Here is a 21094-nt window from a genome sequence, read left to right on the forward strand (position 1 = left end):
CTCTGATCAATTAAAAAAATTCATACTTTATATGCTTCTTGTTATTCTAAAGAGAATGTGTTATATGGATTCTATTTTTGTTTCTTTTCTAGTGATTTAAAAGACACACATCCAGTTTTTATTCTTTTGCTGCTAGTTCTGTAGTTTTAAAAATAAATCTGGTTTACTTATTTGACTCAAATTAGTTCTGAAAGCTCATCTAAAAGGGGTATTCAAAAGAAGTCATGAGCAATTGAACATTATTGGAATCAGTGTTTATCCTTTCAAGTAGACTAGTCTGAGGGACAAAAGTCACTTGATTTCGAGTGTTGATACTTTCATGTAAAAAAAAAAATCATGTTTTATATTAAGGTCACCTTAATGAGCATTTCTCCACCAATTTGACCCTTTGGTTACTTCAGGATTAATTTAAAATAAAGATAAACAATAAAAAAATCTTACCCAGATACTCTTTCTCTGTTATGTACCCTGCCTTCTTTGTTACCCCTCACTATGTTTTTAATGTAAGGAGTGGAGAGCAACCAGCCAGTGGCAGGTGTGGCATAACAGAGCTCTGAATGGTTAGATCTTGGATAAGTCACTTTAATTCTGGGCTTCAGTTTCTATATCTGGAAGTTTATGAGATTGGAGTACATAATCTCTGAGGTCACTACTTATAGCTTCAATCTTAAATAATTGACAAAACTTATTAAGTGCCTATTTGCATAGTTTTAATAGCAGGCCCTATATAAAATGACAAACACAAAAACAATCTATGTTTATCAAGTAAGAAAAAGAAGAGTTATTAAGTTGATGGGATTCTTTATCTTGGTCTGTGTGCTGGTTACATAGTGTGTAGTATGTCAAAAATTCACTGGGTTATACCTTTAGGATGAGGGTATTTTAATCACTTGTATATTTTATACTTCAAGAAACTGGAAAACTAAACTGAAAAAAGAAAAAAGAAAAGAAAAAGAGAGAACAGAAAAACTGGCCAGATGTTTAAAGGTTGAACTTATGAGGCAGGACAGTGTAATGGAGAGTCCACAGAAAGTAGATAGTTTAAATCCTGACAACATCAAATATTAGCCTTGAAATCTTGTGCACATTACTCAACCTTTGAGACTCAGTTTTATTAGTGAAAATAAAATTTGTGGTTTCTACTTTACAGTCGGGGTATTGAATGACTGAAAAAGAACATAAAGGACCTGGCATGTAGTAGGTGATCAATACACATTTTTTAAAAAGGAGGCAGTAAGACTATAAATGAACGTATATGATGGATTTGAAGAACTAAAAGATTTTACATCATTCTTTTGAAATCACCCCAAAATTAATAAATCCCAGAACACCCAGTGTTAAAGAAACAACGAAGAAAAAGCTAGGCTTATATTTTTCTGGTGATGTGCAAACTGGAAATACCTCTTTTGGAGAGCTACCTGACAATTTATAATAAAAATCACCCAGTTTATAATTATGATCTTTAAACTGTTAATCCACTTTTCAGATTATGGCTTGAGGAAATAACTCTAAAAGGAAAAACAAAATTTATTTATTTCAAAATGCTTGACTGGGTTATAATAATGTGTGAAAGCAACTAGGTGAAAGATGGCTAATTAAACCCTTTTAGCAATGCAGTGGAATACTGTTCCATTTAAAATGACAGATACATGGACTAAGTAGATATATGGAGAATTCAAGCAAAAAAATTAGAAACTAGGATGCACTCAATGAATACAACCACATAAAACCTATAGCTGTGCAATGATAAAGGTTAGAAATGAATTTTGTAAATTTCCAGTTCTATGTGGAGAAGGGGTGATCTATATTTTAAGTTTTGGTTTATTATAGTATAATGATTGCCACGTGAGTCTATAAAAATAAAGACATTGCATGTTCTGAGATAGAACAGGGTATCTATGAAAATAGTGTATAAAATACAGAATAAAAATGTACAGCCGATATATACGTAGAGTTATAGAAAAATAGACGTGTTCCTGATGATATTGAAGCTGTTGCCTCACCAATGCATTGTGAAAGGAGTTATCACTCTCAAGAAATGCTTTTCCTAGAAATAATTTCCAAGTCAGCTAAAATGCCAAAATATGGAGATGAAAATTCATGAGAGAAGTTGTTCTTAAAGGTATCAAGTTCCCTATCAGCTGCATTTTTTTTCCAGCTGCTTTTTCTTCTTTCTTTTCTTTTGTGATAAAGGAGAAGGTTTTTATAGATGCTGAAATGGTTTACAATTGCCTTATTTAGTTGCTCTTATTTTTTTTAATGTCTCCCCAAAGGGTCACAAAATCCATCATTTAAAAAGAGAAAATGATGTGTTTTTAGTGCAAAGAGAGAATAGCCACTTTAGAGAACCAATAGGAATGGAAATAAATGGAATTGGGCACCTACAGTCATAACATACTAAGTACCTTGAATCATTTCAGATGTCAGAAGCTTCACAGGGAAAATGGAATGAGGTGCTGGGTGGTGGGGTACTTCCTTTTCATCACTGGAACGCCTAAATCAACTTGTTAGTGGTTGTGCAGTGAAAGACTGTTGGAGTGCACAAGAGAACATGGCAGACCCAGGTGGAAGGATGCTCCTCTTTTCCCTGGGAGTAGAACATCTTTGGGAAATAATGAAGGACTTTGCTAGGTGTGAGAGGACTCTGGGTGTTTTAGGATACTGACGAAGCTTTGTATCTGAAATGCGTTTGGTGGCATGGAAAATTTTTGACGCAAGTTACAAAATGCAAGTAATATTCCCCAAAAGAGGGCTGGCAAGAATCACAGAGCTGGAAGGAGTTTTAGAAATCGATTAGTCCAAACTCTTAATTTTGCCAAAGAGGAAATAGACCCAAGGGGCAGGAACGGCTTGCCCAAGGTTACAGTCACCAGTGAGGACATGGCCAAAACCAAGTCTGTTGATTTCTGGCCCTTATTTTTCCTGCTCTACCTTGCTGAATTACCCTTACCTTTCACCATCACTTCATTACCGACCTTTTCTGCATCTATCATGCAAAAGATTAGCCTTCAGACTTAGAAATGTAGCCCTTTAATTCACAAAGAGTTCCTTTAAGCCCTCAGAGGTGTGAGTCAGCAAATCATGATCTATAGCATTGTTCCAGGATCCTGTTTGTCTAGCAGAGGAGGAGAAGTTTAATTTCAAGAGCTTGGTTCTGGAATCAGAGTTCATATCCATCCCATGGTTCATATCCCAGCTTCACCACTGGGATGGTGACTGACACGAAGCAAGTTATTTAGCCTCTCTGAATTTTGGTATCATCTGTAAAATGGAGTATCGTAATAGTACTTATGTTTTAGGGCCCTTAGGTGAGGATTAAATGAGATACCCCATTAGATGGGGGCCTGGGTTATAGTAAGTTCTCACTAAATGCTGCCTGTTATTATTGTTGTTCTGGGGATGGTTAGAACTCTTTCTGTCAAAAGTCTTAAGGAAAGAACTTTTTTTTTATTTTTTGAGGAAGGAATGGGTATTATCTAGGCATGGTCCTTAGGTGCTCAGAAAGGCTTTTCTGGGATTGTAAAACTTCCTGAAATTTCAACAACGAGAAATCTTTCTCTGATAGTCCTTTATGGATCTAGAGTAGCTTATTTATTCTGTAGCTTTTCATCGAACAGCTATCTTAACTACCCCAAATTTAGCTACTCTGTATCTTTAAATTTTTTTCCTATTTTTGTCTTTCAGTAATTTTTATAGCTTTATTGAGGTATAATTGATATGTAATAAACCCACATATTTAACGTATGTAATTTGATTGGTTTTGATATACACATGAAACCATCACCAAAATCAAGACAATGAACATATTTATCACCAGCAGAATTTCTGGGTGCCCCTAGGTAATCCCACCATCCTGGTCCCTCCCAACCCCCAACCCCATTCTCAGCCAAACCCTGATCTGCTAGAATTTTATATAAATGGAATCATATAGTATGTTTTTTATTGTCTGGCTTCTTTCAAGTCTGCATAATAATCATCCATGTTGGTATGTGTATCAACTGCTTATTTGTTTCTATTGCTGAGTACTCAACAATTTTTCCTTTGTTCACTCTTTACCTCTGTCTTGCTTAACTGGCCATGATGGGGGTGACAACATATTTTGATGATTTAAAAATATTTATTGATTAAATATCTGTGTTTCCTGTTCTTATTTTCTTTTTTTTTTTTTTTTTTTTTTTTTTTTTTTTAATTTTTTTATTTTAATAAACATATAATGTATTTTTATCCCCAGGGGTACAGGTCTGTGAATCGTCTGGTTTACACATTTCACAGCACTCATCATAGCACATACCCTCCCCAATGTCCATTTCCCCACCACCCTCTCCCATCCCCCTTCCCCCCCGCAACCCTCAGTCTGTTTCTTGAGATTGAGTCTTTTATGGTTCCTGTTCTTATTTTCAATTTCATTGCTGTCCAGTATACAGAGTAAATAGTACATAGCAATTTAGGCTCCCTGAGCGTAACACCCGTAACACCCGTTTGCATTCTGAACGCTTGTTTTCAAGAATGGTGTCCATAAGCAGTATTACTATTTATCTACTCAAAGGTTGAGATTAAAATTTTCTCCTGTCTCTTTGCTATCAATATTAGAAAGAGCATACTTCCATTGGCCTAACCGAATGAATTGATTGAATAAATTCAATTATATAAATATTTACAGTTTTTATTTTTACAGTGAAATATTTACCCTGTTAATGTTGTAGTCCTTTTTTTGAAAATGTGGACAGTATGTTCTCAATTCCCTTGCAACTGGAGCATAACGTGAAATAAACTAAAAAATTGATACAGCAGAAGTAATACATTTGCAAAATAATGACAGATCATTTAGGAGGCAAGTCAAATTTTATAATGACTTTTTACCAACACCACAGTATCTCTCAACTATTGACATTCCTGCATCTGGGAAGGAAGAAGATAAAAATTACCATTCAAAACGCCCATAGAAGTTTGGTGAAAGGTTTAATTTCTTCATCTATCACAGTGTCACGAGCCCTGTGAATGCTATTGATCAAGCCTCAGCGCCAGAAGTCTGGAGACTTGGCAGTGTGGAGGGTAGCCTTTAGCCAGAGGGAATCATAATGCCAGAGAAAACAAACTTTACCCACTCTGCATTTTGAACTTGTGTTCTGAGCCGTTGTCCTGAGTGCTCTTATTGCCTGGGAAGCCTGGGAATACAGTCATTTAAAAACTGAGCCCGTAGTAAAGATGTCTGTACCAGCCTTAAAGAAGCTACAGGTATTCTAGTGGTAGGTAGAGCTTTCTAATGAACAATGAAAAGAAGGTGTGGTTTCTCTACCTGAAGGTTACCTGGACATTACCTGGTCCCAATGTTCATTTTGCAGATGGCTAGCCCCAGGTCCTAAGAACTTAATAGCAGAACTGGAACCCGGGCTCTGCTCTCCAAACTACAAACCCACACCCTCTCAGTGTTCCTGTTGTACTGGGACTGGTGTGCGGGGGTGTGAGGAGTTGCACTGTATGACTCGTTCTCTCTGAGCTGCCTTGCGCAGGGGTCCGTTGTCTGGGACATTGCACCTTGATGAGCTATACTTCTTGAGCATTGTGTCTTCTTTGAGCTTGTCCATTTTAAAGCTCCCTTCCCTACTCTTAGCATCTCAGCCTAAACGCTGTCCTGTATCTTCATCATTTGTCTGGGCCGCTTGTTCCCAGCTGTAACATATCTTCTTGTGCACAGGGATTCTTAGGGTGGGTGGCCAGCAACAGATCAAGATCACCCTTCTTCACTGAGAATCATGGACTTAGGCCAAACCCTCTATTTTACAGCCTGGAAACACAGGTGAAGAAGCAGTGGACTTATCTAAAGTCTCACAGGAATGCATTTAAGATGATGTCTTAGTCAGCTGGGGCTGCTGTAACAGAATGCCATGAACGGGGTGGCTTATCAACAGCAGGCATTTATTTCTCCCAGCACTGGAAGCTGGAAGTCCAAGGTCATGGTGTCACCACGGTCAGGTTCTGGTGAAAAACCTCCTCCGGGTTGCAGACAGCTGACTTCTCACTGTGTCCTCACATGGCGAGCAAAGAGCTAGCTCGCTCTCTGGCCTCTTCTTCTCAGGGCACTGGTCCTACTCATGAGGGCTGACTCCACCCTCATGACCCAATGACCTTGGAAAAGCCCTACCTCCAAATACCATCACACTGGGATTAGAATTTCAGTACGAATTTTGGGAGGGACACAAATATTCAGTCCCTAACTGATGAGAATCCAAATCTATTGTTCTACTTGGGACGAAGTGCAGCAGATCTCCCTGAAACACCGTTCATGCCTCATTAGCATCGGCAATAGTACTCAGCACCTGTCGAACAGCTGTGGGGTTGAACGGGGAGGAGCTGGCCCAGAAGAACATATTCGGAGAGCACATCTCATCAGATGAACAACGGCCCATGAGTCCGACTGCGGCACTGCGGGCCGTGTGCTGGAAAGGAGCTCCGCTTTACGGAGGAACAGCAACTGTGTGCCTCTTAATGGATTTAGGAGAGAGATGATGTTAGTGGGCTCACAGCTAATGGCAAACAGAGCAATGTAGTTTCTTTCCAAGAGGCTACAGATAACTCTGTCCTCCCAAGTTCAAATTAGGCCGTCTTCCTTTCTGTTTTAACAGTATATTATCTGGATTTCTGTGTCGGATGTGAGCCATTTCATTCTTGAACGTGCTCCTGGTTCACGGGTTGATAATGTGAGGATGGCTCAAACAGGGATCCCACAGGGACCCCAATGCCTAGCTTGGGAGGCATTGGGTAAATCTTTATAAATAACATATGATTTGTTACCCTTTAAGGTATTAATAGACCCACACATTTTATTTTTTTATTTAAATTCAATTAACCAACCTATAGTACATCCTTGGTTTCAGATGTAGGGTTTAGTAATGCATCAGTTGTGTAAACACCCAGTGCTCATCACATCACGTGCCCTCCTTAATGCCCATCACCTAGTTACTCCATTCCCCCCGCCACCTCCCCTCCAGTAACCCTCAGTTTGTTTCCTAAGGTAAGAGTCTCTCATGGTTTGTCTCCCTCTCTGATGACTTCTCGTTCAGTTTTCCCTGTCTTCCCTTATGGTCCTCTGGGCTGTTTCTTATATTCCATACATGAGTGAAACCGTATGATAATTGTCTTTCTCTGATGGACTTCTTTCACTTAGCATAATGCCCTTTAGTTCCATCTACATCAATGTAAATGATAAGATTTCATCCTTTCTGATGGCTGAGTAATAGTCCATTGTATATATATACCACATCTTCTTTATCCATTCATCTATTGATGGACATCTGGGCTCTTTCCACAGTTTGGCTATTATGGACATTGCTACTGTGAACATTGGGGTGATGTGCCCCTTCGGATCACTACATTTGTATCTTTGGGGTCAATACCCAGTAATTCAATTGCTCTAGACCTGTACACTTAAAAAGAGACTTCAAATAGTTTAGCAATATAATTTTGTTGATAGTCTCAATAGTTCTGCAAAGAGTATCTGAGATTATCCCCATTTATCAGAATGAAAAATTGAAGAAAATAAGAGTGACCTCCTTCACTGGAAGGATTAGGAATAAGAAAGAGATAAAGAGATATCTTCTTATTTAGTCTGCTTCTGTACATGCTAGACCAGGACACAGCGATCCTGTTTTTCATTTCACTGGATAACAGAAGAGCAACATTTTTGGAGAAACTCATGACTTTTAAAGTCAGTTGTGCTCTAAAACATACTATTTTCAGCATAATTATTTAATGTGGAAAGAATGTGGTCAAGAATATAGTTACATGTGATTTATAATGGGTAGCATGCAAGGGCACTTTCTTTTCTGAAACATATTCTTTGTTTTTAAGATTTTATTTATTTGAGAGAGAGGGCATGGGAGTGAGGGAGACAGGGGCAGAAGCAGAGGGGAATGAAAGAGGGAGAGGGAAGAGCAGACTCTGTGCTGAGCCCAACACAGGGCTCGATCCCACGACCCTGGGATCATGACCCGAGCTGAAACCAAGAGTTGGAAGCTCAACTGACTGAGCCACCCAGGGGCCCCTCTGAAACAAATCTTAAGAAAGATAATTTTAGAAGTTGTCTGCATAGTTTCTGACTCTATCCCTGCTCTGTCTTCTAGTACCATAACATATTTATACAAATAAAAAACATTACCATTAAGATTTAAAAACATACATTATTATCCACATATGCACAAAGAAAAATCTCACAGGTAGCTTGAGTTGGCAGACACATATCTAGTCTCTGCCTATCTTGGTGCCTTTCTTTTGTTGCTTTTGGCACATTGATGATGAAAGGGCTTGTTCATCTTCCTTGCTTATTTCTCACATTTCAGAAATCAATGTATCTGACACATGTGGGGTTTAGATGGACTAAAGAGTTAAAGATTGGCATTTATGAAGGTGAGGAAGCCTTGGAGCTTAAGGCCCATGAATAGGTATTATTGTACCATTGGATCGATTGTGTTTTTGAAGCTCTTTAGAAATTAAATTGCTGTGAACTTTCACTTAGGAATTGTACATTTTATAGAATGGGTTGCTAGATTGTTAAAATATTATTGATCTCAGCGTACTCATTTTCAACATTTTATTGCTGTTTTCACTAGTTGAGTTTTGGTAGCCTCCTTTTAATATGGTTAAAAGATGACTTATTGGGGTGCCTGGGTGGTTCAGTGGGTTAAAGCCTCTGCCTTCAGCTCAGGTCGTGATCCCAGGGTCCTGGGATCGAGCCCCACATTGGGCTCTCTGCTCAGCAGGGAGCCTGCTTCTCTGCCTACTTGTGATCTCTCGCTCTCTGTCAAATAAATAAATAAAATCTTTAAAAAAAAAAGGATGACTTATTTATGGAGTCCTGTTAATTAATGTATGTCAGACTCTATTACTGTGGGACTGTGGTGGGACGGACTTCCTAACCTTTAGAATCCTGCCGGAAAACTTCCACATCCAAGTATGTGATTGTTCCATGGACGTTCTCCCAGCCTCTCTCTGCACATTGGCCTTCTCTTGCCTACTTTTTTACCATAATTAAAACTTGTGAATCCACATAATTGTCTCCATCATCCTCACTCTGTATGCCAAACGACTGAGAACACACAGGGCATTGGAGATAGGAGAGGGTACCTCAGATCTGGCTACAGATGTTTAGACTGAAGGATGTTGTTGAGAACTATTTTCTCAATGGAACAAAGCAGGGCACTATATCCGCACACCTGCAGTTGTTTTCTTGGATTTAGATTTTATTTTGAACAATTCTAATTGTTTCTTTGATACCCAGGAAGACTCATCCAAGAGTGTATTTTTGTCATTGTGATTTCTTATAAGGATGAAGGATTCAGGGGATCAGGGAGGGGCTGTGTTCTCAAGGCCTCGATGGCCACCTTTGGCGTATCTGCCAGCCCCCCGCTTTAATGCAGTTGAAGCCCCTGTTGGTCCCATACAGTCTTAGAGAACCACACGGGAGGACCAGATCTTGCAGCCAAGACAGTGTTGCATAATAGAAAAAGTAAGGGCTTGCTTTTCCTTTTTCTCTCTAGAGCTTTGGTTCTAAAGTCAGGAAAATCCTGGCTTTAGCATGTACTCGTAGGGAGGTTTCTTAACCCCTTTGAGCCTCACTTTCTCCATCTGTAGAATGGGAATATTAATGTACATAGGCATAGCCTTGTTGTGGGGGTCGAATGAGTTCCTATGTAATGCAACTAGACAGGGTATGGCACATGGTAGCCGTGCCGTTGGTGTCCCTTGCCTTTCTTCTAATAGATGATGTGTCTAGTTGAACACACCCACTTCTCCCTAACGGACTTTCCGTTTACCTTCAGTAATTTTCCATGATGCCAATTCGCCGTCCACCCCCATCTCTGAGGGAGTCTTGTCAGTGTTTCTGCCTTCCTGTCTCTTTCCTTTTCCATCACTAACTTGGGATGACTGCTTTCTGGGGGAACATGATGTTTGGAACTGCTAAGGAGACAATGTACTTCCCAGAGCCAAGGATCGGAGTTTTAATGAGTTCTTTCACTAGGGAAAGAGGGCGGTGCTGGGCCGTCCTGGGGCTCTCACCCTGTGGTTTGCCATTGCGAGGGCCAGGCACTTAGAAGCCGGATGAATGTACACTACTGTGTGTGGATGAAAAAACTGTGAATGTTTCTCTTCAAGTTGCTGGAGAGAGAAGTACAAATTAGATTATTAATGATCATACGGAGGTATGAGCCGACAGTCTATTTAGTTTCATTATTAAAACAAGTGTGGTTTTGGACGATGCGGATGTTTCCCCTTTTTATTTAGATGGCAAAGGATATTCATTAAGGATATCAATAAAGACCGTGTCAGTGATTTAGCCTCTGAAGCTGCCCCCTGCATGCTAAAAGACAGAAAAGAAAATTTAAGCAGTGGAGAATGAGAATGTGAGATTGGAAGCCAAATTATAAACTCATTTCAACTCTTGGCCTGCAGGCGCTGGAATAACATTATTTGTTGTCAAGGATGGAAAACAACTCAGATTCAGGTCTATTCCACTTTGGCATGGCTGCTTTTCTGCCAACAGCAATTCCATTTGGACACAGATTAATTAGCCAAGCAGGGACGGAAGTGTCGGTGGAGAGAGCACAGCCAGGAGAGGCCGAGCTGCAGCCCCGAGCCCCGAGTCCCCGCGGAGGGCGCCGTTCCTGCCCCCCCCCCCCGGACGGCCCTGGCGCTGGCTGAGCCCACTTTAACCTCAAACCCACCGTAAACTGGGAGGCGGGCGCGGATCCCAACGGACGCGGAGTTGTCCTCTTCATGGGGATGCCTCGGAGAAAACCTTCAAAGTTAGGCGCTGGGAGGAGCAGAAATGTGTCAGAACCGCTGTGGACACGTCCGCTGTGCCCGTGGAGAAAGGACGAGCGGTGGCAGCCCGCGGGCTTCTCGGTCCTGTCTTGGCTTTCTGGCCCTCTTTATTCCCGCATGTGACACGGGAACAATCGTGTTGTTTCCTTTTCGCTGTCCCTTGAACTGTAAAGACGACGTGAGAGCAGACCGCGAGCCCTCCCGGGAAGGGGGACCGCTAACCCATCGAAGATCGCATTGTGTAGTTACGAGCGCTTCCCCAACAGGAGGCCCAGTCCCCTTCCAGAACATTCCCTGCCTCTGCTTCCAGAACGTGTTCCTGCCCCTCTTTCCCGTCCGCTTTCACCTTCGCTCACACATCTGTGGCCTCCAGCGTCGTTCCTTAAAGGCCGGGGTGGCCCGGGGCGGCCGCCCGTCCCCGCCTTGCCGCACTCTGCGGGGACCTGGGGGAGCGCCGGGGGGGGGGCGCGGGGGGGCGCGGGCGGGCGGGCGGGGGCCGGGGAAGCTCGGGGACGCGTTGTGCGCCCCCTCCCCGCCGCGCCCGCCCGACAGCGCCAGTCGCGCGCCGGACCCGGGGTGGGGGGCGGGGCGGGAGATGCGCGCCCCGGAGCGGGGCTTTCTAGGCGCTCCGGGACCCTTTAGAAGCGCGCGCGCCCTTTCCGCCCCTCGGGCAGAACTTTAAGGAGGATTTGCTCTTTTGTAACATTGCATTCCATGAGAATATTAAAAAAAGAAAAAGAAAAAGAAAAAAAAAAAAGGAAAAGAAAAGAAAAAAGAAAAGCGGTGGCGCCGCACGCGGTCCTTGCCGAGGGGGCGGCACTTTCACTCCGACCGCGACCTGGAAGCCCAGGGACTTCGGCGCGGACAGCCGCGGGCGCAGACGCAGACGCAGCGCGCGGGCCGCGGGCGCGTTTCTCTCAGGCGAGGTGGGCTTTCCGGGGGAGGCTCCTTCTTCAGTCGGGGGCTCGCCCTCAGCACTTCTGTGGGGCTTCAGCCATTTGTTTCAAACCGCGCGTGTGCGTGTGCGTGTGTGTACAAATATTTTGTATTTTATCCACCAAAATAGGGAGGGGGAAATACCGTCCTGGGTGTGGGGGATGAATTGTATTTTATATCCTAAATGATTTAAATTTCTACCATTTTGTAGTATCACCTAGAGCGGAGACATGGGAATTCACAGGGGGCTCCTACTTCTTATTTTTATTTTATTTATTTATTTTTGTTTTAGATTCCTTTCCGTTTCAAGGGAAGAAGCCAAGGTATTTTTACCCAGAGGAGGAACGATGTAGTTCCAGGCTAAGCTGCTTTTCTTATACTTCCAGGTAAGTGAGTCTGCTCATCATAGATAACTTAAGAAATGAACTTTGGTATGGTCTGAGTTGAATTCCGTATTCTGGTTATGTTTGAAATGTGTTCAATTTCATTTTACTTTCAATAGCTTGGTTAACAACAAATTATTATTTTAAGATATGAGTACTTTTTCAAAGTAGTTCAATTATTTGGCTGCCTGGAATCTTTTTATTCACTTTGGAAAGCTTATAATGTACATTTAATGTTACCAACTTCTTTAGAATTTATTTCTTCTCATGGTGGCAGATGACTTAAGCCAATAATGTAGTTAGAAGAATTACTTAATTCCTCTTAAAAAATATTCGCTTGAATAGGAAGAGTTGTTCTCTTTTTGGAAGTTGTGACAGACTATTCAGCTTTCTCAAATAGTTAGCCCATAATCAAATGGGCACCATAATTCTGACCATGCCACAAAATAGTTCTTTAAGTAAAGTAGTTTAGGAAATTGAAGAATGCTCTTCTTTTCTAACTTACATCATAGGGGTATACTTTCTAGAATCTTGGGGCATAGTAGCCCAATGGATTATATGGTTGGTTTTCATCTGGGGACAAATATAAAGCTGTGGAACATTGTTTTAGGTCTGCTCTTATAACCAGTAATTTTGAGTTTCACTGCGATAAGATATTTCATTACATTTGGCAAGACTAAACTTAAAAAAAGCAAGAACCTTAGGGACATCATTAATGTTGAAATGCAACAGTATGAAATCTGAAATTGTATGCATGGCTTCTGTCTTCAACAGAGCAAACCTTTTCTAGTTTTCTTTAGAAATGGCTCAACAGACATAAAAGTAAAAATAGGTAAGTTGTGCTCAGCATGTGCGCATTTTCAAGAGGCTCCTCTCACCTTTCCTCTTCATTTAACAAATTTCTGTAGAGGTTTTGTTCAGGATTTGCTTTGTTTTGTTTTTATTTTTGTCACACTGATTAAAATGAAAGAATGGAAGTCAAAGCATCTGATTTGATTTTACATTAATGAACTGCTTTGCATTAAAACAATGGAGTGTGCGGGAGCATAAAAGGGATTGTAACTGAGTTACTATCAATAGAAAAATAAAAATGACCTTGGCCAAAAGTTAATAATACAAACAAAAATAAAAGAATAATTCTTTACCGATTCTTTTCCGAGTAGAAAGTCATGTGGCTATCAGGCCTAAGCAATTCAAGGCCAACTTGAGGGACATAGGAAATTATTCTGATCTTTGGTCTCGGGATGTTTCATGTTTTGGGGGATGGCTTGGATGATGTAGAAAACAGTGTCAGTAGAACATCATGTAGACCCTAATTATTAAAATCTTGAGATAAGAATAGAAAAGAGCCAAGTCAATTTTACAAAATGGAGAAGCCATAGGAAGCTAAGGTCGAGCTGGGCAAATGCAAAGTTATAGGATGTTTGTGCTCTAGTCCAAGACTGTTAGAGTAGCAAGACGTGGAAGGCTTGGGAGGCCAACGGGCAGAGCTGCAGCCCGAGCAGGGTTTTAGTGGTACTCACAGTGCTGTGGACCCCTGAGCAGAGAGAGGGGAAGTTGCTAAGGAGCCAAGGCTTTACCTGGTCAGTACCAACTTGGGAAAGCCAGCCTTCCAGGAACATCCCTTTATAGATTGAGGCCTTTTCAGACCGAGGGACTTGACTGTCCCTCAGCAGTGGTCCTTCCCCAGACTTGCAAGAAACAAACATGTGATTTGGGAAAAGAGTGACTGGGTTGTGTTCTTCTTCTGGTCAGCAGACCCGCCACACCAACACCTGGTGAGCATGGAGTTCAAGTAAGGACAGTTCACTTGTTGATTCAAATATTTACCATAAAACGTTGGCAATAAGGATGTCCTGGTGTCACAGACACATCCTTTGCAGAGCCTATGGCCCCACACCATTCCTTCCCCGTCCGCTGTTGCCCGCCATGTTGTCACCCCTACTCCATGTCCTGTTGATATGTTTCCTGTCTCTCCCTACCCAGAAGTGTGTTGCATTTCCACACATGCTAATTCCTCTCCTCCTGACGAGGGAAAGGTGTGCTCCAGATCACACCTGCTCCATCTCTACTTTCTGCCCCTCCCCCACTCACTGTGCGTGAGGACGCTCTGGTGGTCTTCACACTCCTCTTTCTGCTTGCCCTATTTTCTTGCTGCTCTCCTGGGGAACTTTTCTCACCTTTCAGCACCAATTCCTACGATGAACATCACCAGCATTCAGAAACAGCTCCTAGGAAGCCCTGACGACAGGAGTGGAAGGGCCAGTCAGTATGTGGAAAAGTGAAGAAAGGATGTCTCCTGGTCCCTGCCTGATGCTCCTGGTTGTTCACAACTCTTCATCCCAGGGTCTCTCGGAGTCTCCTCTGAGCTGGGCACAGGCCTTTCAGTTCTCATGTTGGTGGTCTAGTCTGTTCCTTGGGGAGTGTCTGGGGGCATAGAAACTCTCTTTGTAGACAGATAACTTTGTAGGTCCTTTACAGTTCCGGGAGCTCTTGAAACGTGATGACCAGATGACATAAGATGGTGGCTGGTTCGGTCCTTTTTGGGGTGAAGTGGGCGTGATAAGTAAATACTAATATGAAGCTATCATATAGGAGCTTGGCACATTGCTCATATTTGAGAAAACAGATTTGAGTAGTTTGTGTTTTATGAATTTTTGGATATGTTTTCAACTTTTAAAAACATTTCCATTTAATGGCATGAAGTGTGACACAAAGTCTGTAAGCTTTTAATGAGTGTCAGCTTTTGCTGCTTCAATTTTAATTTATACTCCTGAGCCACAATTTGTTTTCAGCAGTTGAAGCTACTCCAGGCAAGCCAGGGCCGGGAGACTCACACTGGCACCAGAATGGGTATGAAGCGATGCATGCCTTCTAGTAGGTTTTCATTACTTTCTGTTGATTGACACTTAATTAGGCCTTGTGTTTTGTCTTTCTGTTCTCTTTTGGGGCTCCGCTTATTGAGATTCCCTTTCCATCGACTTAGTTTCTCTCTCCCAAGCTTGTGCTTCAGCCTCTCACATCTGCGTCTGGTTCTGCTGTCCCGGACTCCCTTCCTGTCTAGGACTCAGCTCTGAAAGACCTTTCCTGAGCCCCAGCGACTGAGGGGCTGGACCATTGTGCCTCCCTATCACCTTATTTCCCCACTGTTTACTCCTGTTTACCAGTTAGACAGCTGTCCCGTGGCCAGCACTGTCCTCAGAGGAGGCTCAGTCTCTGCAGTTTCAGCACCTCGCCTGTGTTTGTCCTTATTTGTAGCCACAAACAAGTGTTTGGATGACTTTATGGTATCGAAAACCCTCATCAGAACCTAGTAATGTCAGTATTTTATTTTATTTTTAAGATTTTATTTATTTGACAGAGAGAGATATAGTGAGAGAGGGAACACAAGCAGGGGGAGTGGTAGAGGGAGAAGTAGGCTCTCTGCCAAGTGAGGAACCCAGTGTGTGGCTTGATCACAGGACCCTGGGATCATGACCTGATCCGAAGGCAGACGCTTAACGATTGAGCCACCCAGGTGCCCTGTAATGTCAGTATTTTAATTTGCTGAGTGCTTCTTGGTATACCTACCTTTCCTTTACCTTCTTCTGTCTTAACTTGTATATTTTCAGAGCTACTATGGAGGCGGGAGGGGAGGGATTTGAACCCAAGTGTTCTGACTTCAGCACCAGTTCCCACTTAGTTTCATGTATTAGAAACGTAAGTCCAAGAAGGTTGGCTGCAACCCACCTGGCCATCCACAGATAAGCAGATTAAGCAAAATGTGGACTATACACATCGCAGAATAGCATTCTACCTTAAAAAGGAAGGAAGTTCTGCCACACGCTACAACATGAATGAACCGTGAGGACAGGATGTGAGGTGAAATAAGCCAGCTACAAAAAAAGATAAAATATTATAGGTCTCAGCTTGCGTGAGGTATCCGGAGTCTTCAGGTTCATAAGGACAGAAAGTGGGATGGTGGTGGCAAGGGGCAGGGGGAGGGGAGAATGCTGTGTTGTCTAATTGGTAGAGTTTCCATTTTGCAAGACAAAAACTTCTGAGGTTTGTTGAACAACACTGTGAATGTACTGAATACTTCTAAACTATATACTTAAAAATCATTGAGATGGCAGGGGCACCTGGGTGGCTCAGTCGGTTGAGTGTCAGACTCTTGGTTTCAGCTCAGGTCATGCATGGTCTTGGGGTCTTGGGGTCCTGGGATTGGGGCCCCTGCGGCAGGATCTGTGGTCAGCACAGAGCCTGCTTGTCCCTCTCCCTTTGCTCCTCTTCATGCTCTCTCTCTCTCGAATAGATATATTACAAATCTTAAAAATCATCGAGATGGTGACTTTTATGTTATATGTGTCTTACCAAATTAAAAATAACAAAAAGTCAAAGATCTTGGTTTTAAAAAAGATAATTAATCCTTTAAAAAAATTGAATTTCTGGGGCACCTGGGTGGCTCAGTGGGGTAAAGCCTCTGCCTTCAGCTCAGGTCATGATCCCAGGGTCCTGGGATCAAGCCCCACATCGGGCTCTCTGCTCAGCGGCGAGTCTGCTTCCCCCCTCTCACTCTGCCTGCCTCTCTACCTACTTGGGATCTCTCTCTGTCAAATAAATAAATAAAATCTTTAAAAAAAAATTGAATTTCTTTGATTTGGGGACTTTTCCTTCCTTACGTTTTATTTTTCATTTGCTCAGATCTTTAAATCACTTTTTATTTAAACATGTATTATGTAACCAAAACAGACCAGATTTACATTGATAAGATCTTTGGACTTTCCTTCCAGACCTTGTTATTCCTTTTCTTATCTTTGCCTACATTTGCAATTAAAATCTGATTCAAAATTACCCACTTTCTCACCTGTTTTTCTTCAACAAAGATAATAGGATCTTACTGCTCATCTAGAAATACTTGTATGACACTTAAAAAATTACTTGTATGATTAAGGGCAGAAATGTTTGTTCTGTCACAAGCAGAGGGCACAGCAGACTCCAGGCTTTCATTTGATTGCTCATAAGGAGCCTGCTCATAAGGAGTCAGTCTTTTTTTTTTTTCCCATCACACTAATGGACGTTTTATGTGGAAAATCATGACTCTAAAACTAAATAACACTCTGGTGCTTGAAAGAGCACCAGATGAAATTTCAAGATGTTCACTTGACACCCAGGAAGCAGCTCTCTTTTTACTCAAAGGTTCTGACCCAGTGTGTAATATCTTTCCTGAAGAATTTAAAATGAAACTCGAATCCTGTCAGCCTAGGGACATGTTTGTGGAGGAGGGAAGGCAGGGATCTAATTCAGGAGCTGTGTGTAAAGGTTTGAGGGGAAAGTGGGGATGAAAATTAGAGGTGGAGGTGGGCAGTGGAAAGAATTATAACCTTGTGGAAACTTCTAGCTCAATTGTTACTTAGATTCTTCTTTCTTTCTTTCTTTCTTTCTTTCTTTTTTTTCGAGAGAGCCCACATGAGGGGAGGTTTGGGGAGGTGGGTGGTGGGGGTAGAAGGAAGGGTCAGAGGGAGAGAGAATCTTGCCCTATGTAGGGCTCATTCTCACTGACTTTGAGATCAAGACCTGATCCTAAATCGAGTTGGATGTTTAACCAACTGAGCCACTCAGGTGCCCCATTACCTAGATTTTTTAACATTATAGACAGGATTGCATGGTTAGGGCCACCAGAAAACACTAAATTCTTCTTTACTATTAGGAAACCATCTAATCCAAATTGTTACATTAAAATTTTTTTCTAAAGCTCCTTAAAAATATGTGACAATTAGAAATATTAATATTTACACTTAAATCTTTTAATAAGGAGTTGCATATTTTCAACTCAACAAGCAAATGAGACTTTACTACAAGTTAGACTTTAAATACACTTTGTGGTTATGGAGTGTCAGTTCTTGGATTGGAATTCAGTTTCTGGTGAATGTGCCAGTCATCTGCAGAAAAATGAGAACAGTAAGGTGATGTTTTTCAAAGAGCTAATACTCACTCTGAAGGAATAATCTTCACTTTGAGGCTCTGGTCTTTTTTCTTATGTATTAATATTTAAAATATCTATTCTTTTAGACTATAATGATAATTAATATTTAAAATTCTATTTCTTGACAAATTAAAATGTTGGCTATTATTTAGGATTTTTGCTTGTAAGAAACAGGAAAGGTATATATTGGAAGAATGTCCCAGAATTGATAGAAGAACCAAAATCTCATATATAATTAAGACTTGCAGCCAGGGCTACTTGTATCATTAAATGTGTTTTTCTACGTTTATAAAACATGTGAATAATCAACTTAGTCCCAAGCATGTGGGATCCATGCCAAGGAATAGAGGTCTTGATAGAGAGGGAGAAAAGAATTAAATTAATAACATTTGACTTTTATGATAATTTTTTCATAGCCAAGTGAAATAAAGCACTTACCTGTAGCCTTGGACCATTGTCCTAATTGGAATCCTGACCTGAAGTTGGAATGTGAATTAGGTGACCGTGTGAGGGATGTGTTGTTTTCATTCTCTAACTCCTCTTGCCCTGAAGTCATGTGGTGGGTTTTGAGCTTCGTATTATTGCTCATCTCTCTGCAATTTGACTCATGGCATCTTAATTATTATTTTTAGTACTTGGAAGCCAGGTTATGGATATCACCATGGCCTGCCTTCTCTCCATCATTTGATGCTTTGACCACTGTCTTTTATTTATTTTTAAAATTTTTTAAATTTTTATTTACTTATTTTTAAAGATTTTATTTATTTATTCGACAGACAGAGATCACAAGTAGGCAGAGCGGCAGGCAGAGAGAGAGAGGGGGAAACAGGCTCCCTGCTGAGCAGAGAGCCTGATGCGGGGCTCGATCCCAGGACCCTGAGATTGTGACCTGAGCGGAAGGCAGAGGCTTAACCCACTGAGCCACCCAGGCGCCCCGACCACTGTCTTTTAAACTCTAACTTCCCTTGGCTTACATAAAGTGACAATAAGCTCTCTTAGTTTTTCCCTACTTGTCTGGCTTATCCTGTACAGTCTCCTTCCCATCACCTACATATTGGTGTTCCCTAACGTTCTGTACTCTCTGTTTTTTCACTCTATACCTTTGTATTGTTTCTTCTGGTCTAAATGGTGAACTTTCATCCACTTCCTGCTTCTTTCCAACTTGGCTTCCCCAGCTCACACAACTGTTTGGGGCTGCAGACTCCTGGCCATCTCTACAGCATACCCCACCAGTGCCCTCCACTCAGTGTCCCCAGCTGAGCTGATTAGGTTAGAACCAGGTGAGGGGATCCTGTTTCCTCCTTCTCCCTAACTAGCATGCTACTCTCAACAACTCAACACTTGTCTAACTTGGACCCAGGATGAACAAACGTAAGTGATAACTACCAAGTTGTGGATGAAAATGAGTGCACACATGACTGAATTTCTTAGGATAAAGTTGCCAAGTGGTGTCACGTTCTCAGCAATACTTCAGAATGTTCCAAAAAGATGATACTGTAGAAGCCCCACATGCTGATGTTCTAGGAGCCAGTGGCAAGGGCATTAATCCCCCACATTGCAGGAGAGATCCTTCGAAGAGGGGAGATACTATCCAACCTCGGTTCGCATAATGCTACAGTTATCTACGGGCGTGGCTTTCTTCTCTGTGTCTCCCCCCTTGGGAGTCCATATTTGAAGCCCTCAACACAAATGGTAGACTTCTGGCTCTGATTTATTTCATACTTGTATGCCCTATGAGACTAGCATTTCAAATAGGCAACAACAACAAAAAGTCATAAGCAGGATAACTCCATTGGATAACAAGGACGTTATAATACCACCCTCAATAGATCCTAGCCAGTGAGAACTTAGCACAGACATTATTTCTCTAAATTATTATTTGATTCTGAGGAACATGAAATAAAGTTCCTCTAAGCAGACTTTAAAAAATCCGGTAACTCATTTCCTTCCAGAATGTTGATTACCTAAGTATAAATTACTACCCATAATCGTTACCCTTTCTCACAGTATGCCAGTGCACTCAGTCAACAAATTTGCTGAGCGTCTCCTAGGCAATAGGCAGTATTCTAGGAGTTGGAAATACAGAAGTGAACACGAGATGAAAGTCCCTGCCCTCATGAAGCTCTTATTTGGGATCCAGGAGTCCAGATATTTAGCAAGATAACTGGATTTTTGACATTTCTATTTTCTTCCAAGGTTTATGGACTACTATAAATCCTTGCTCTCTCTGATCACAAGAATCGTGGATTGGTAGAGCTGAAAGAAATAGGTCCAGCTGCTCTGTGCATGGCATGAATTCCGGGCAGGCAGGCAGGGAACCTTGAGCCTAGCTACACTTGGCTGGATGACCTGCGATGACCCCTTCACGTCCCTGAGCCCCAGTTTTCTTGCCTGTTAAACAAGTACTGGTTTCAAATCTGATTCAAGCATGGTAGTTAAAGGGTGTTTGGGAGTTCTGGCTGGCACCATGACTGAGTGGGCCCAGGAATGCTGAGTAACTTCCATGTCATGGACAAGCCTAGTCCAGGTCACAGAGGTTCTGAGAGCTGAGCTGGGAACAGGACCAGAGATCTGCTGTATTCAGTTTGGGGCTTTTTGTGGACTTCATGCCATTCCATCCTTTTCAGGATTGTAACATGCTCTCTGATTTCCATTCATTTGGAATAGGCTAGGTAAGGCAGTAGATACATGTGTTTGATGGGAAAGCTGTCCACCAAAATCCGCAGACTGGGCAGAGCAGGGAGCTTCTTGTTATCATTCTAAAGCTACCTTGATTTGCAAAATATCCCCTGATTTTTATTAAGAAAGTCTTTTCATAGCTGAAGCTCAAATACATAAAATTAAAATTATTATGTCAACTAGATCTAATTTCTACCAGGATCTAGTTAATTTGCATAGCTTTTTTTCTGATTATGCAAAGATACAGACCTTATTACAGCACTGGTTTGGAGGAGATTTATAGCATCCAAAGCCCAAAGTGAATAATGCCAAA

The 21094-nt window shown here is 41.7% G+C and overlaps 1 protein-coding gene across 11 annotated transcripts in view; it reads left to right on the forward strand.

The window, feature by feature from the left end:
• The window catches only part of CSGALNACT1 (chondroitin sulfate N-acetylgalactosaminyltransferase 1), a 335010-nt gene that overhangs the window by 130912 nt on the left and 183004 nt on the right, over positions 1–21094 (forward strand). For 6 of the 11 annotated variants that reach the window (XM_080794800.1, XM_080794795.1, XM_080794796.1 and 3 more), the window contains one exon: positions 12047–12140. The gene's annotated coding sequence lies outside the window, so the exon portion shown is untranslated. Of the gene's footprint in view, positions 1–11397; positions 11847–12046; positions 12141–21094 lie in introns of those variants that run through there. The other 5 variants (XM_080794791.1, XM_080794801.1, XM_080794798.1 and 2 more) reach the window with 5 other exon arrangements.

Source organism: Martes martes (genome assembly GCF_963455335.1).
Source record: "Martes martes genome assembly, chromosome: 2".
In the NCBI taxonomy this organism is placed as follows: Eukaryota; Metazoa; Chordata; class Mammalia; order Carnivora; family Mustelidae; genus Martes; species Martes martes.